Below are 14,366 nucleotides of genomic sequence, written 5' to 3' on the forward strand. Positions count from 1 at the left end.
AGGGGAGTTAGAATTTCTAAACTGGTGGTACCAGCTTATACTCTGTCTAGCAGTTAATCAGAGTTCCATTGTTCTTTTTCCTCTGTATTCAATACTTGTCTGGATTTTTCATCGTACCCTTCTAGTGGTGTGGAGCAGTATCACGTTGTGGGGTTTTTTTTTTAATTGTGGTAAGAAATTTTCATATAACATAAAATTTACCATCTTAACCATTTTTAAGCATATGGTTTGGTAGTGTTAAGTATATTCACTTTGTTGTCACATGTTTTTTAACTTTCCTTATGTTATATAACACTTAAAATTGAATATTTCTTTTTGTTTTGATTGAGCATTTAGATATAAAAATGCCTGTTTAAGTCTTTTGCCCATTTTTCCATTGGATTTTATATTTTTTTTCCTAATGATTTGTAGGAGTTCTTTATAAATTTGGTTACAAGTACTTTGATATATGTGTGCAGATATTTTCTCCTACCCTGTGACTTGCCTTTGCACTTTTTTTTTAATTGTATAGTCAGTTACAGTGTGTCAGTTTCTGGTATACAGCATAATGTCCCAGTCTTGCATATATGTACATATATTTGTTTTCATATTCTTTTTCATTAAAGGTTATTGTAAGATATTGAATATAGTTCCTGTGCTATATAGAAGAAATGTATATTTTATCTTTTTATATATATAGTGGTTATCATTTGCAAATCTCAAATTCCCAACTTTATCCCTTCCTACTGCCTCTGCCCTGGTAACCACAAGATTGTTTACTGTGTCTGTGAGTCTGTTTCTGTTTTGTAGATGAGTTTCATTAGAGTCCTCTTTTTTTCTTTTTTTTAGAATCCACAAATGAGTAGATGTCATATGGTATTTTTGTGTGATGTCATATGGTATTTTTCTTTCTCTTTCTGGCTTACTTCATTTAGAATGACAGTCTTCAGGTCCATCACTGTTGCTGCAGATAGCATTATTATTCATTTTTATCACTGAGTAGTATTCCATTGTATAAATATACTACAACTTCTTTATCTAGTCATCTCTCGATGGACGTTTAGGTTGCTTCAATGTCTTTGCCTTTGTACTTATAAATGATATCTGTTGATGAACAGAGGTTCTTAATTTTAAAATAGTCCAATTTATTAATCTTTGCCTTATGCAGTTTTACTTAAGATATCTGTGCCTACCCCAGTATAATGAAGATACCCTCTTGTGTTTTCTTCTAAAATGTTTATTGTTTTTACCTTTCATGTTTAGATCCACACTCCATTTGATTTGTGTGTGTGGTGTTAGGTAGAGGTGAGAGTGCTTTTTTTTTTTTTTACTGTGATATTCAGTTGAGTCAGCACTATTTATTAAAATGTGTATTTCCCACTATATTGCATTTTCCTTTGTCATAAATCACATAACCATATATGTACAGGTCTTTGTCAGATCTTGAACTTTGATAGTAAGCCCTCTAACTTTGTTGTTATTGCCTTGGTTATTCTTGGCCATTTGCATTCTGATGTAAGTTTTAGAATCAACTTGTCAATATTTACCATCTTTGTGACCTTTGCATCGCCTACTGTGGCACTTGCACATAGAAGGTCCTCAGTATATTTGTTTAAATGAGATGACTCAGTCCCCACAAAAGTTCCCTAAGTCGTAGTTTCCTCTGATTTCTCGCAGAGCCTTTGAGTCTGGCTCTACTGAGCTGCTTACAATCTGGTCACGTCTTAAATTTTCTTTCTTCCTTCGCAATTCTATCCCCAATCATATCAGCTAATGGTAGCCAGACAAGTTAGCATATTTTAAATATTCCAATTCATAAGTCCCATTCCCGGAGAATTTGGTATGGAGTTTCAGTTTAAAATTTAGCTTCAAAGTTTGATGGGCAGGCCCTGATACAGCCTGAATTGCTAAGATGGTTTCTGCATACTAGCAAACGATAACAGCTACCTTTATTAAGCATTTATGTGCCAGTCCCTATGCTTAGCATTTTGTAAATAATCTCCTGTTATTTCTTTTTAACAACCCTGAGAAATATGTGAGATTGTTTCCCTTTGCAAGTGAAGAAATTTGAGGCTTAAAGAGGGTAACTAGCTTGTGCAAGTCTGCTAGTTTGTACATTGCAGACACAGGGTTTGAACCTAGGCTTGTCGGTAATGTGTAGTACTGCCTCTAAAATCGTAATTCCTTTCACTTAACTCCACAAGTCATGTCCAGGCCCCCTGCTATTATCCTGAAGAATATATCCTCCAAAATGTCTTGATTCTGTCTTCTTCTCAACCCCACCCCATATGGTCACTGCTACTCTCTTAGTCCATGTCTATTCTGATATTGGCCCTCTCTTCCAGCTTTATTTACTTAAAATGTAGGCCCATTAGATTCCTCACTATTGAAAAATACTGTCACCATGGAAGATGATGCCACAAATTAAGTTTGTAACTTAACAATGAAACTTAATCTTTCAAATGGAAATTGAGACCCAGGGCTTTTCCATATTTCTTTATTTGTTACAGTAGCTAATATGTCACCTTGACCTTGAGGACACTTGATGGCCTTTGAATCCAAAAGAAACTGGCAGAGGACAGCAGCCATCTGATCATGACTACTATAACCTTGATAAAGCATTAAGAGGGTCCCAGTAGGTTTTTCATACCTGTTTTCAGACTCTTCATGTAGCCCTACTACTTTGATTTGGCCCTAAATAAAACAAGTTGGTGTATTAAATTGATATAATATTTTGCCTCTTTATGAAATAAAAGAATTTTTAATAGAGAGATACATTCATTTATTGACAGTTTTCTTGAAAAACCTTCCCTTAAATACTGGGAACTATGGAGAGAGATGGATGGGGAAATAAAAGAGAAAATTATGAAAGAAATGAGGCATATTGAGACACAAAATTCCAAGATACTATTTGATCTTCAGAGCCTAGTGTCAGCCCTGAGAAAGGTTAACACTGTAAAAGTTTTAAATTCTTAATTATGGAATATTTTAGCATGTAGAAAAGAGAATAATAATGTTACCTGTGTACCTATAACTCAAAATGATAGGAATTTCTTTTCACTAAAATCTCAATTGTTGCAGAAAAGTTTGGCTTATTCTTTGGATTTGGGGGTATATTGCTTGTCCAAATAACATTATGAAAAATATTTCTTTTTACTTGAGAGATGTACTTAAACTCTAATAGTTTAGTTTTTTAGTAGGAAAGCATGAAGAATGATTCTCTTTTTAAATTTATTCGCTCAGTTGCATTTTAATGTACCATGGAACTGAATGATAAAATCAAAAATCTAAAAGCCAGACTAAGCTTCAGATTATTCCATCCACCAACTCATTTTATAGATGAGATCCCAAGCAGTAGACTCTTGCTCAAGATCACATAGCTAATTAGTGATGGGACTAGGCCATCATGCTGCCTTACTCTTGCTGTGGAGCTGTTTACATGTGAGTCAACTATAAGAAAACTTTTCATAATGCTTTGTTTCCAAAGCATCAAGTTTCAGTACGTATTCCTTAAATAGGAAATGGAGATAGAATAACTTCAAAACGTTTGACACACAGAAAAACGTCATTGGAAGAAGTTGTTACTGGTGCCTTTCATAGTTAACAGTGCCCCATGTGAGTTTAAGCCACACCCAAGTGAAATTAAAAAGTTTATAGTGAACTAGGAAATGTCTTTGTAGAAACTATTTCATACTTTAAGAAAAGCCAAGATCCGCAAGAAAGGATACAAGTCCTTTATTCCTAAATCAAGCACATAAATGTGGAAGGAATTATCTTCCTGATTTTTATTTTCTTATCTGACTTTCACCCTCAACAAACATACACACAAAATTCTTGGTGGAGGTTTATCCCATTCTGAAGAAGAAAATTTTTGTGACACTCAAGATTCAGTATCTCCTCAAAAACATCAAAAATCTGCAGTCTCTAGCCCATGAAACCCCATAAAAATAGTGCCGGGTCAGGGGGCCGGGGGGGGTAATAGCCTTCAGAGAAAATCACCAAGTAATTGTTTTTCTGCCAGTTTTTGAGAAAAAGAAGGGTGGGTGCTAATGAAGTGAATTTTAGTCTGGTTTCTGCCCTGGCTCTGTCTTTGCTGACTACTAAAACGAAGTATAGTCTCAAGAAAGTAAAATGTACTCTGTGCCCTAGAGGATGTAGGAATCACCCTGTATTTACTGTAGAAATCAGTGAAGTGGATTTTCAAAACTCGGGTACTGCATTGAGTATCTTGTTACCATTTTAATAATTCCCTTACTGTTCTTCCATCACTAAATTTGAGTGTTATGGGAATATGTTTTGGCAATCCCTTTGAAGGACTGAAAATGAAAAAAAAATCAGTGTTCAAATGTCTTTTATTCAAATTGTAAAACACATTTCAAAGTTTTCCTTTTGTTCTTTGCTATCTTCTCCAGTTGTTAAATGTCAGTCATCATTCCTTTTGGAAGTTCAGTTTTACTCTCATTCTGAAAGTTTTGCATAGTAGTATTTTACATATTTTATTATATAAAAATGTTGAAACTAATCTCAGAAAACAGTAGATTAAAAGTTACCAAGTTTGAGTATTTATGGACAGAGTGTCAATGTAGTGACACTGGCATCCTGTTGATAAGAGAAAGGGTCTCCAAATATGTTTATACCACAAAGCAGTTTACCACTGTACTCCCAAAAAGCAATATCCACTCCTTACATTAGTTTGGATTAAAACTTCAGTTTACCTAATATTTTTTGAGCTACTGCTAACATATCTATGTAGGGCTTATGGTACATATCTAAAGGGCTTATGTCATAATCTCTGGCCTTGAAAGTTTAAAATTTAGTTTGAAAGTGAAGGTTTCTGGGCATGAATTATTGTAAAAGCAAAGAAGATTATATTTAATAAAACTATTAAGCTAATTTTAATCAGCAATTATATACATTGCAGTGCTTTCTAGTTAAAAGCATAATGACAGCTAATGCCTTTACTATGTGCCAAGCACTCTTCTAAATGTCCTTACATATGTGTTATTTATATCCTAACATTAACCCCTTCAGCTAAGTACTGTAAGAATCACCATTTTACAGATGAGGAATCTGAAGTGCAGAGAGGTTGAGTAACTTAGCCAAGGCCACACATCAAGTAAGTGGTAGAGCTGGGATAGAATCAGTGCCAAATCATGGTATTATTTTTTATGATATTGTATTACATTAACATAAACTCCTGCTGAAGGATATTTGAACCTGCTTGTGGTGTGGTGCTTGTGGTCTCTTGTAAACCACTTTTGGCTATCAGAAATGTCTTTATCCTTTTATGCAAAGCAGTCCTGGTCTCCTACATTTAGTCTTAGTCATTGACTTAAAGTTTCATTGTCATTAAAAAGCAGAAGGCCCAAAATTTCGTTTTAGAAAAACTCTGTACTTTATGTAACAACTGCATTTCGAAATTTAGTCTGAACTCTACTAATGTGAATTTGAGTAAGTTGTTTTGATCACCTCTGCTAAAAACAAAACAAAACAACCAAAAAAACCCAGATGCTGCATCCAAACTAAGCTTTTCCTGGATAAATTAAGAAGACAATTACCCAAGTATTCCAGAGAGAAATGTCTTTAGTCCCTTGATGCTACAAGGGTTATTAAAGTTTTACCTGCAGATAACCAAGACTTCCAGAAGTTACAAGTCATTTACTTCATTCACTGCAGCTAAGAGAGGCCTGTGTTGCTGCCTCATAGGATTATTTCTTGCTGCATTTAACATGCATTAACAAGCATTTGGAAAGAGTTGAATTTCTTCTAGGAAGCTGAGTTGGCTTCTTGTGATACTATCCCAAAAAACCTTGTATTTTCCTAATCCAGGTTTTAGATACAGCTTCTCAAAGGCTTTCTTCAGAAGCAAGTTTTGCCAAGTCATTGATACCTTTTTATTGGACCTAAAAATACAAGGATTAGAGCACATAGAGGAGGAGGGTAGTTTTTTCTTCTTTATTTAAAACTGACTATATAATTCCCATGTACTTTTTAATTGCATTTTAAGTATGTGTCTGTATTTTCCTCTGGCAGCCAGTACCTCCATCATTCCATTATTTACTGGTGGAACTTAACTTTCTGATGCTAAAATAAAGGGAGGATGTGAGGGGGAAGTTGAGAAGAAGACCCTTAGTTTAAACTTTCTCCACAACAGAAATTTTATTTTGGTAATATTAACATTATTTAAAATCCAGATGAGCAACCTGGTCTGAGGAAGTTTACAAAAGCAACCAGATTCCAGACAATTAAACTTTATTACTCTGCCTGAAACATTAGAAAAATAGTTTTTCATCTTCTCTCCCTCTTGATGCTTATTGTTTATTGTGTGTGAGAGGACCTTTTTATCCAACGGGCATATTGCTTTTCTTGGAGCAGGTGAGCTTGGTAAAACTAGGTCCTTTTTGCATTTGGTTATATTTATTCCTTTCTCCCTCATCTCTCTCAACGTCACCCTTAACTCTCGCCATCCATTTCTCCCTCTTTCTCTTTGCTAGCCCCTCCTAGCCTCTCTTTTTCCTTTGCCATCTGTTCTATCCTTGCTTATCCTTCCCATCTCTCCCATTTCTGTCCTACCCACTCTCTCCTTTCCCCCATCCCCACTTTCATCATTTCTCTCCTCTTCTCCTTGCTGTCTCTCATCTCCCCTTCCCTTTTTTCTCCCTCTTCCTCACTCCCTCCCTTCTCTCTCTTCCTCTTCCTCCTCTCCCCTTCTTTCTATAGTCATAGTCACTTGTACTTCTGTATCCTCCAGGATCAGATCTTGACTTCTCTAAGGTGTTAGGCAAGGGATAAATTTTGCCTTCTCTTATTAATTTGATGTTATAGACAAAGAATCCTCTAGATGACACAGAAACACCCTCCCCCACATCAAATAATTGACTAATAATTTTTTTAAGATCAGAAAGATACATACCCACCAAAATGTGAACATTGTTCATTTGTTGTTGGTGGAAATTATGGGCAATTTTCATGATCTTCATGCTTCTGTATTTTTCAGATTTTCTTAAGTTTGTCTATTATAAATGCTGTTTTTTAAAAAAATCCATTCATCTTTCTTTGCTTGGCCCCAATAATTCTTATTTAAAGAAAGTGAAAACAAAATAAAATGAAGAATTGGGTGGGGGAGAGTATAGCTCAGTGGTAAAGTGTATGCTTAATATGAATGAGGTCCTGGGTTCAATCCCCAGTACCTCCATTAAACAAACAAACAAAAAAGACTAATTACCTCCCTGCCAAGAAAAAGAATTAAAAAAAAATTTTTAAATGAGGAATTAGATTTGATCCTCTAGTGAATATGAATTTTGTTGTTCAGTTATCTACATCCTTTCAACTTTCAAAATGGTGGCCCCTTTGACTACAGCATGAAGCCTTTAGCTGTTGGTGCTAACGTAGCAGGTAATGGATGTTAAATACAAACTCACAAATTAGGCTTAAACTCTAAGTCCTTTTCTGCCTTTCTCTACCCTCCCTAAAATTTAGTTCATACTTTGTTTTTTGTAATATTTCTATACGATGAGGGTGGTCAGTGTAACAGACTTAGCAATTTATTTTATTTAATATTTGTATATCTATATTTTTTTTAGTTGAAGTATAGTCAGTTTACAATGTGTCAATTTCTGGTGTACAGCATAATGATTCAGTCATATATGAACATACATACATTTATTTTCATATTCTTTTTCACCATAAGTTACTAAAAGATAATGAATATAGTTCCCTGTGCTATACATTATAAGCTTGTTGTTTATCTATTTTATATATATTAGCTAGTATCTGCAAATCTCAAACTCCCAATTTATCCCTTCCCACCTCCTTCCCCCCTTGGTAACCATAAGTTTGTTTTCTATGTCTGTGAGTGTGTTTCTGTTTTATAAATAAGTTCTTTTTTTTTTTAATAGATTCCACATATAAATGATATCATATGGTATTTTTCTTTCTCTTTCTGGCTTAGCAGTTTATATACAGATTTGTTTTAGGTCCTATTACCAGTCTTGGGGAATAGAGGGGACTGACATTGGTGAGCAGCCACTCTATTATTGTTATACTTTGTCTATTATCCTTGGTACTATTGGTTATAAAAGGCATAAAGTTCATGTCGTACTAGTCCATGGTACCAACTCTCTAAGAGTTAAATGTTAAAATTCCAAGTCTGGATTCATGTTTGACCAAAAGAAAAAATTCCAGATTATTTCCTTCTTAGTTGGCTAGCTTGGGTGTGGAAGGTGAATTTAAGACTAGATGAAGTGTCCTAGACAAACTTATGCATTTCCTAGCTATAGTGTACTTGTTTCACAAAGGGTTAAATGGTGTAGTTAGTGAATGGTTTTCTAGCTGCAGGGGTTTTTGAAAGCTCTAGGAATTCTACAGTTAATTGGATTCTTTAGGCATGGAGTTACAGTCATTGAAAAAATTTGAGTGAGTAAAATTATCTTGCTTTGCTCATAGATATGGTTCATACAATGTCTTAGAAGTCCAGAATTACTATTTTTTTAAAAAAGAATTGTATGCCTGTGTGTGCTGGTTGGACATTTTATATGATAAACACGACATTTAAAAAGAGTTTACACAATATATTTGTTCTCTTGCTCTTCTCCCCATCCTCCCTTTTCCCCTTCTTCCCTCATTTCCCCAAGTCTACATCACTAGTGCTTTTTCTCATTTTTCCCCATCTTGTGAGCAAAGTTTTAACAGTATATGGAAAGTTAACTGCCTGGAGTCTTTTAAATATAAGTAACACGCAACCAGTAATAAGCTGTCGGTTGTTTTTTCGCTGCCTGCAAAGAAACATAAACACAGCGCTCATTTCTGGCAGGTTTTTACTGTCAGAGTTTCTCCTATTATATTTATCTTACAATTTGCCAGGGGGTGAAGTTATTAAGTTTTAGCAGCAGCCATCGATCAAGTTCACAAGTTAACACGATAAAGGCTCTGTGCCGCTCCGATCCGGGGAAATGATGATCCTCACTCGGTAATTAACTAAATGAGAAAGTTAAATCTTACTTGAGAGCTGGGAGAGATGAAAGAGAGGTGTTTGTCAGTTTCTCAGTGGAAATTAGAAGCAGTTTTCTGCAGTTCCCTAAGCTGCTGCTCTGTCATATTTTACATAAGCACTGGGAAAACGTCTTGCAATTAGTGCTGTCATGGAGGGGTTTTTTTTGTTTTGTGTTTTTTTTTTTTTTTTTTTTGCTGAAGGATGTTGGAATAATTCATTAGATTATCAAGAAAGGCTTGTGTCCTGAAATGATTAGCACAGTGAAATTTAAACCATTAACGATAACAAGTTTAGAGCTTGCTGCAGTGCGGAGGCACCCAGGGTATGTCTGTGCCTATTTCAATCATTTCTTATAATTAAACATTATGTCTTTTTTTTCCCCCATCACAATGACCCATCCAAAAATCCTTTTAAGGTGGCACTGTCTACATCAGTGGGTTTACCAGCCTTGGAGGTGTGTGTAGTTAGTAGCTATAATAATGCAGCAATAAATTAAACTGCTGAGAGTTTCTTGGTTTAGAACAAAAGAATCTATCACCCTGGAAGCTATAAAGTTGTATGAAGGAACCTACTACAGAAACAAGAGCCCCGGTTTTGAAACCTAAAAATGTTTAGTGACTATTCTATTCCTTTACCTCAAAAATCCAGAAATAATAAAAATGGCTTTGTTTTGATTTTGGTGGATTTTTTATGTGGCTTTTCCTGTAATCAGTAAATAGGAAACAAAAGATTGCCAAGGGTCCAGTCTTTAAATAATCATATATATTGGGGCATTTGTGAGTTCATTTCCTGGTGAGTTTTATTTAAAAGAATTGCAATGGTTGCAAGCCTTTTCTTTTTGGCTTTTAGAAATCAGTGAAATTCATAATGTGAACTTTCTTTCTGCTGACAAATTTGCTCCTTCCTGTCTTCCATGTTCACTAATCAGATCTGACATATTTATGAGTTCACCTAATATGTAATCATATTTAGGAGAAGCTGTTAAAATATTAATGCAATAATCCTACTGAGAAAATGTGATGTTTACTTCTGTTGGAATGTCTGTTCCATTCTGTATGTACAGCCACCATTTTTTTTCATTTGCACTCTTACCCTCAAAAAAGGGAATGGACTCTCTCTTTGATCACTGAAAGTTATGAAGGTTTTTTAAAAAAATGATAACTGGAAATGTTTAAAGTTATCATCCCACTTTTGAGCATTACTTTTTACTCTGCATGTTCAATTTTATGGCCAAATTATTTCAGTTTCTCTTGAAACTCCCTGGTTAAAAGATGCTTAAGTGCCAGTGGACTCTATTGAACCTTCTGGGTTCCTTTTTCTTTTCTAACCTAGCCTTTTGTGAGTTCTAGAACTATTCTGGATCTCCCTGCTGTCACCATCTCCATCCCTTAGGTGTGCTTACATATTTCTTTCAGTTCTAACCAAAATGTAGACAATATCATTTCTTCTTAAAGAAATTTAACCAAAACAGTGTTTGCTTTTTTTTTTTTTTCTTGGAGATACTTTTACAAAGAAATCAAGGGAAAATAGTAGGAAAAATAACTTTAAAATCAATGTTTTTGGATTCTTATTTAACTAAAGCCTGGCAATAACCAATAGAGAATAGTATAGACGTTTAACAACAACAACACAATCCCCCCTTTCCCCTGCAAAACTCTTGAATGTTTTGCCTTGTTTCTCCTGGCTACAAGGAGCAAGAACCCTGATTTTATCCCTATCCCTATCCAGGTTAATGTACCAGATTTTTCTTCTCATTCCTCTCTTTTGAGCGTAAAATGCCTTTTCTTCTAAGCACTTCCTAGTCTGCCTCTCCTAACCTTAGCCATAATCACTTATTGCCTGGATTATTATATCAGCTCTAATTATTGATCTTCCTTCCTCTGCTCTTGCAATTTGCTCTTGTTATCCCCTCCCTACTTCCCCAGATTCCCTTCCTCCTCATTCTCTGTGTGGCACCACATGTAAGTATTTCTGAAGCATAAATCAGATGATGCCATATTTAACTACCTCAAAACCTTTAGGGACTCTCCTTTACTCTTAAGATGAAATCCAAACTCCTTACTGTGACCCAAAAGGCCTTATGTGATCTGGCCCCAGGCCACCTCACTAACCTTATTTCCCACCACTTTCCCCCTCATTCATTTTGCCCCAGTCATACCAGCCGCCTTTTGTTCTTTCACTTTAACACACCTTTGACTTGCTCTTCCTTTTTTTCTGGGAGGCTTTTCTCCAAGATGTTCAGAAGGCTTGACTCGCATCTTTCAGATCTCAGCTCAAATGTTACCCACTCCAGCATCATTTCATAACCGCCTCAGTTAAAGTAGGCTTGTACTGTTCATGTCCTAAAATATATTACCTTATTTTGTTTTCTTCACAATACTTACTGGTTTCTGAGATTAAAATATATATTACACATTCTCCTTCCGCTCCTCGCCAGGGAAGGTAAAGAAACTTTGTCTGCCTGTTCACCACAGTTTCCTTAGCCTCTAGAAGAGTGCTCAGCACAGACTAGTCACTCAGTAAATGGCTACTGGTTGATTGATAACTCCAAAGTTCCAGCCCTCATCAAAATTCTTGTCCTGTTTTTCTTAGACTACAGCCTTATCCCCAGCACAACTTGTGCCCACTTTATTTGTACATTCATTCATCATCTTAATTATATCCCCTTTCCCCCACCATGGGTTTCAATACCAGGATCTTTTCTCAAAGCCCTTCTTAAGGCCAAACAGAATCCTTAAATATCATTTGCATCTCTCTAGTCATAAATATTACTCTCTTTATCTAGTCTTTGTACCCCCAATTCCAAGTGGTGTCCTATATCTGGAACTTTTTTCTTTCTCTGCTTACTGTGCCCTTCCTTGTGATTAAAGCAGGGTCTACATGCAAACTAAAAATACCTGTCATCTCACCATCAAGTTCACCCAGTCCATACTGTATCTTCTAGTCTACACACAGTACAGTTAGCAAAGTCATCACACTTACTATTATGTGGTTGTGGTTAGACTAATTGGTGTCTGCAAGTGTATATTTTTCCGTCCTGGCCTAGGCAGCAGCTCCAGAGAAATTCATGGTAGTTTTGAAAGTGATGCTTTAATATATTTTCAAGGCGGGAAATGTTAGCCCTTAGCCTTTGAAGACTAAGCTGAGGACAGTTGTATAAATACTTACGTCTTTTCATTTTGTGTACTGTCACCTCACAGCTTCTTTCTTTCTTTCTTTTGGAGATAACTGTTCATTGTAAACAGAAAAGCAGAAGAGATGTGCAGGGGTGGCAGAAAGTTAGTGTTACCATTAAACTGAGGTTGTTTGTCAGCTTTCCTGGACATCTGAACAGTAGTGGTTGAGTCATCAGGCTTTTGCTGGGAAAGCCAAATCAATTCTATTGCCACAAGTAACCATTACCCTCTCTCCCACACACTGTAATATACAGCCTTCTGATTTTTTAATAATTGAACTTTTTCACTGTACCCTTGTGAATTTTCTAAGGTTCCCAAATAGAAATTTTGCTGCATTTACTTTAGACATTAGTAGAAAAATCTGTATGGGAGAATGATACAGGGAACAGACTTGATAACAAAGACCTTTAACTCCAGAGTTCTCTACAAATATAGTATCTTAGTTACATACGAAGTTAACACTACAGTGGCATTTATCCTGAGAAACAGCCGATCCTTAGAAGTTTTTAAAAATCAATTTTATTAAGATGTATTTTACATACAATAAAATACACCCGTTTTAAGTATACAGTTCGATGAATTTTGGCAAATACATGAACCCATATAACAGTCGAGCTATAGAACATTTTCACTACCCCAGAAACATCACTGGTGCCCTTACCCAGTCAGTCTCATCCCCACATCCAACCCCAGGCAACCGTTGATCTGTTTTTATCATTATAAATTATTTTTGTTGTTCTCAGTTTCATATAAGTAGAATCATAAAGTATATATCTTTTGTATCAGGCCTCTTTTTCATTCAGCATGTTTTTGAGATTCATCCTTGTCATTTTGTGTATCTGCAGTCCGTTCCTTTTATTACTGAGTACATTCGTTTGTACAGATATATCATAATTTTATCACTTCAACTCTTAATAGGCATTGAGATTCTTTTAGTTTGGGACTGTTATGAATGAATAAAGCAGTTATGAACATTTATGTACAAGTTTTTGTGTGGAAATATTTGTTTTCATTTGTAGGGAGAGGTAAATGCCTAGGAGTGGAATTGCTGGGTCATATGATGAAAAACACACACACACGCACTATAAGAAACTGTCGACTTATTTTCTACAGTGTTTGTGCTGTTAAACATTATTGCCAGTAACATATGAAAGACCCAGTTGCTCCTCATTCTTGCCAAAACTTGGTATGGTCAGTCTTTTTAACTAGCCATTCTAGTAGCTATGTAGTAGTGTCACATTGTGATCTTAAATTGCATTTCCCTAGTGATTAATGATATTGAACATCTTTTTATGTGTATTGGTTATCCCATCCGTGAATCTTTTTTATGAAGTGTCTGTTCAGGCCTTTTAAAGGCCATTGAAAAAAAAAGTTATTTGCTTTCTTTTCTTACCAGGTTCTAAGACTTTTTTTTAAAAATACATCCTAGATATAAATCCTTTGTCAGATATATATGTTACAAATATTTTTTCCCAGTTTGTGGTTTGTGTTTTTATTTCTGTAACTTTCTTTTAGAAACCAGAAGTTTAAATTTTTGCCACATGCTAATTTATCAATTTTTTCTTTTAAAAAGTTCTCTTTTGTACTTTTGTGCCCTGTTTATAAAATGTTTGCCTATCCCAAGAACACCAAGGTTTTCTGTTTTCTTTTAGAAGTTCAGCTCCTATATATAAATCCAGAATCAACTTATGTTAATTTTTTCATAAGATCTAAAGTAAAGACCATGGTTCATTTTTTCTGTTTCCCATATGGATATCCCGTTGTTTCAGCATCATTTGTTGAAAAAGACTATCCTTTCCCTATTAAATTATGTTGGCACCTTTCTCAAAAATCAACTGGCTATATGTGTGTGAGTCTGTTTGTGGATTCTCAGTTCTGTTCATTGATCTGTATATATTTTGTCCTTACACCAAAGCCATACTATCTTGATTACTATTGCTTTATTGTAAGTCTTGAAATTCAGTAGTGTGAGTTTTGTTTTTATTTTTCAAGATTGTTTTGGCTGAAGTTTAGGTTCCCTGCATTTCTGTACAAATTTTAGAATCAGGTTGTCCATTTACCTGCTAGGATTTTGATTGATATTGTATTGACTCTATATTTCAGTTGGAAAGAATGAACATCTTAACAATATCGAGTCTAATTTTATTTATTTATTTATTTATTTATTTAAGCCTTTTCAATTTTCCCTCAGCAGTGTTTTATAGTTTTTAGTCTACAGG

General features: G+C 35.1%; 1 protein-coding gene and 1 non-coding gene across 13 annotated transcripts in view; both read left to right on the forward strand.

Moving 5' to 3' along the window:
* Positions 1-14,366, forward strand: part of BTRC (beta-transducin repeat containing E3 ubiquitin protein ligase) — a 150,420-nt gene that overhangs the window by 107,407 nt on the left and 28,647 nt on the right. The window lies entirely within an intron of this gene.
* On the forward strand, positions 7,102-7,174 carry TRNAI-AAU (transfer RNA isoleucine (anticodon AAU)). The gene has a single exon. It is a non-coding gene; the product is annotated as a tRNA-Ile (tRNA).

Source organism: Vicugna pacos, chromosome 11 (assembly GCF_048564905.1).
Source record: "Vicugna pacos chromosome 11, VicPac4, whole genome shotgun sequence".
Classification (NCBI taxonomy): Eukaryota; Metazoa; Chordata; class Mammalia; order Artiodactyla; family Camelidae; genus Vicugna; species Vicugna pacos.